A 4,157-nucleotide genomic window follows, 5' to 3' on the forward strand; every position below is an offset into this window, starting at 1 on the left:
CCTCTAGTCATTCCCTAATTTGGGGTATATTTCAGGTAGTCCTACTCTACCTGTAACCTTTTGACTGTTTCATAGAACAGATACTAGTTTTATCACTATAAATGTGCATGTATCAATGACATACTTCAGCTTTGGCTGCAAGTGCCATTAGTAGATGCACGTTTCTCAGCAAAAACCTCTTGTAAATTTAGTAATGGTATGGGGGTTATGGTAGGTAAGCCTCCCCTTTGAAACAGATCACATGCCAGGCACTGTAATATGCTTTACTGGCAGATGCATGGAAGGGTTTCAGCTTTACCCTGATTGTTTATCCTCTCATCTTAGAGGCAGGAATGCTGCTACTTATAATGTGGAACAAGGGGTAAAAGCTGGAACACTTGGTAATGGCTCACTAACAACTGGAAGCTCATAGGATGGTTAAATGTAATGACTTTATTTGTAGAATAGGCCTGTTAATGAAATAATATGATTCTGTTCTATTTGTCATTATTTTCAGTTAAATCTTTAACTTGGAATGTATGAAATATTTTTCTAAGTGGGATTTAAGGAACATGTACTTTTATGACCCCAAATGAGGAACATTCCTCGAAATGAGGTACACTTGATAGGTATGGTTATTTTATGAGGGTATTTTACTCTTTGATAATCTTAATTTGGTTGCTGGGTATATGTCATTAGAGATGCTTGTGGAGCAAAGCAACACATGGGAGAAGCTGCCAAGGCTGTACTCTCTAAAGATGAATATGTAATTTTTGTGTGAGATTTATTGCCTGTGGATATCCTTGTAGTGGTTGTTTACTGAAATGTTGTCAGGGTTGTTTTATGAAATTAACTTGGCTGTATCTGATTTTGTATGAAATCACAAGGTACCCTAGTATTTTGATATTTAAATTTCCCCTCATCGACAGTGTATAGGTCTAACATAGTCGAGCAGAAGCTCAATTTTTGTTCTGTTTTAATAGGGTCATTTAAAAGCATAGGTTCAATTACTGACGCTTGTGTCATAAAACCGTTTTGCACCAGTATGTTCCTTTGCTGGCTGCATAAGGATTTGCAGAAGGACACGGCAGTGCCAGGTTACTGAGGATAAGGGATGAAGGGTGGGGTAGTAGCTGTGTAGCTGATGAACAAGGTAAGTCTTGGCAGCAGTTGACATTGTCATTAAGAAGTTTTGGTGTATGTGGGTACAGAGAATTTACAGTTTTTATTTCTTTTGTAGATGGGGAAGCACAGAGTTGGCATTCAGTCGGTGGTCTGAGGTCAGTCGGTGACTTGAAGGAAGTGGCCCTCAAAGGTAATGGAGGCTGTTGCACTGGATGTTCCTGTCACTAGAGTGGTGCACAATGAGGCTGTGGATGAGGAAGCACAGAGTGAGCAACAGTCAGTGATAGGTAATGGATTCTGCTGGGGTGGATGTTTCAGTTGCTTGAGTGGGGCACAATGGGGTGGTGCACAATAAGGTAGTAGGTAACTTTACTTTATTCGATGCTCATTCAAGCACAACAGAGTTGGTGTGGGTTAGGGTAGTGTAGGGGCAAGTGAGGAGGAGGTATGTTGGGGGCAGGGATAAGCAGGGCTGGGAATTGTTTAAGGGGAATCTGGATTCCTGCAGGTGGGGTGGAGTCACAACACTCATATGATCATAGGAAACTGCTAGGCTAGTGGTTCTAGGGCACCTTACAATTTAGACAAGTTCAACCCTTTTTTCCCAAGGGCAGCACTTATTGCTCTTGTCCAAGGGAACATGGGTGGAACACCTGGGGTAAATTTCCGGTTACCTATCAAGTTTTTTAAATGGTGTTTAGAGTGGGCCAATGAAGTGTTTGACAGGAAGTGGGAGTTGTTCAAAAAGGTGGTATCTTCTGGGAGATGAATTTGTCTCTCAAGTGGGTTCTGCTACTGTCACATACCCAGTTAAGGTCTTGACAGGTCTCACTTGTACCATTTGACTTATGAATCAGGCTGATAGTAGGCAGTTTGGTACATGCATGACTTGAGAGTAGGTAGGATATGTGAGGAACTGGGTGCTTCATTGTCTACTCCGAAATTAGAAAGCCTAAGCAATTCATTGTTTTGGGATTCCTTGCAGATGTAGGCCATGTTTTAATTTCTTACCAGATAAAGGTAAGAAATGGAATGGAAAGCTTTCAATGGAGAGCAAAGGACATTCAGCTTTTTGGGCTCCTGAGGTTTCATGTCGGTCAATTTCCTCGAGTAGTTTTGCTTGAAGTGTAGTAAATTGGTGCATTGTTTTACAATTGTGTTGCCTTTTGGAACATTTCAGTGGAATGGCCTTTGGCAGATAGATAAGGATGTGGATGGGGAATTGCATTTGATGACAAACGTGGCATGTGATGTTGAATTGGGGGATGTAATTTGGGGGAGTTGGTTTGTGGATTGGATGGAAGGAAGGATGATTGGGGGATGTTGAATATTTGGAGTTTCATGTTAATCTGGCGTAGGAGGTTCAGTAGGAGTTGTGGTGGATTAAGGTTAATTTTCAATTTTTTAATATGGCAGTGGTATGAGTTGTGTTGTTTGTGTTGCTAAAATGCTGAGATTGTCATTTAGATGTCCAAATGCTTTTAATGGATAGTTGCTGTGATGACAGGATTGCTATTAAAATTCATTTTTGAAAGGAAATCTAATTTGGTCATTATTATATTCATTGGGTGGTAAATGGGGCTGCAGTTTGGCATGATGGCACTCAATTGCTCTTATGTGATTTTGAGTGGCATTGGGTTTTGTGTTCTGTTGGTACAGTTGGCAGGTAATGACCTGGGAATCATTATGAACCTTCTATTGGTAGTTAGGTAAGTGAGACATTTGCTAATATCCAGAGGTTATGCTAGGTTATGAGATTATGTTTTGTTACTTCAGCATTGGAGAGGAATCAGTGGTTTCATTTCAGCCATTTAGGCATTTGGCTACTTTGGCTATTTATGTGAGAGGGCTTTGGGAGGTGATGACATTGATCCAGTTTGGTTAGAGCGGATGGAGTACACCGAATGATTTTTGGCTTAATGTCTTTTAATGGGTGGTTATGTTATTGGAAGTTTGGTAGCAGAGAGGGGGAACAGAGTCTGGTCAGGCTGTGGGTGGAGAAGAGGGCCAGGCTTCCCCTCTTCTTTTTCTCCTCTGGTGCTGGATGTTCATTTCAATGAATTGGAAAAGGAAAGTGAGCAGTTGAATGCTGTTTGATAAGTAAAACAAGAGAGTGGAGGTAAGGATGCTGCTTATTTGTTTGGATGTGTAATTCCATAAATGGTAAATGAAGTGAGTGATGGGACACTGCTTCAGAAGTAAAGTAAGCAAGTGAAGGTATGGATGCTGCTTATTGGGTCAGGAAGAGTGAGGTCACACTATCCTAGTTAACATTACATGGATGTTTATGCTGTGATTAATATCAACTATACTATGTGTCAGTTGTAATTAATAATTTGATTAACAAAGTTATGTTTATGGAAGTTTAATAAAGGCTGTCAAACGTCATTTGGTGTGATGTGTTTATTGAAGGGGACCTGAACAATTAACACTCTTAGGTTCATAGGTGTGTACTAGGCTAATGGCCCTGGAGCCTTTACAAGCCTAGCCCATAGGATTACCCTGGCATTGTGCCACCCAACCTTAGTTTCTAGTGCCTCTGTCAAGTAGAGCCACTGGAGTGATCCTCGGGGTAAATTTTCTATTCCCCATCCACTCATCAAGATTCCTCTTGAATAGGGTCAGTGAGGTGCTCTGCTTGACATGTATGGGAAGTCTATTCCATAGCATGGGCAGTCTCTGGGTTATGAACCTGTCCCTCCAGCATGTTCTGTTGATTGTGGTAATGAGGTTGAGGTCTCTGGAGCATGTGGTGCGGAAGGATTGGGATTTCTTTAGATGTAGCATTTTTAACAGAGCTGGGTCAGGCATGGCTTTGTAAGTCAAGCAGAGATCGCCTCTAAGTAGGCGACATGAGACAGATAATAGTTGGAGTTTTTTGAGTCTATCCATATAGGACAAATGTTTAAGGCCTAGGATCCTCTTTGTGAGGCACTTTTGTGGCGTCTCCAGTTGTTGCAGGTGTCTAGTGAGGTACATGCCAAATGGGGCATTGTACTCGATGATTGGCCTAATGAGGGAAGAGTAGAGGGAGACAATGACCTTTTTCTTCC

General features: G+C 41.4%; 1 pseudogene; it reads right to left on the reverse strand.

The window, feature by feature from the left end:
• LOC122802157 overlaps window positions 1-1,156 on the reverse strand; it is a 22,685-nt pseudogene extending 21,529 nt beyond the window's left edge.
• Window positions 1,157-4,157: the final 3,001 nt, after the last annotated feature.

Source organism: Protopterus annectens, chromosome 5.part0, assembly GCF_019279795.1.
Source record: "Protopterus annectens isolate FY-2018-M chromosome 5.part0, PAN1.0, whole genome shotgun sequence".
NCBI classification, from domain to species: Eukaryota; Metazoa; Chordata; order Ceratodontiformes; family Protopteridae; genus Protopterus; species Protopterus annectens.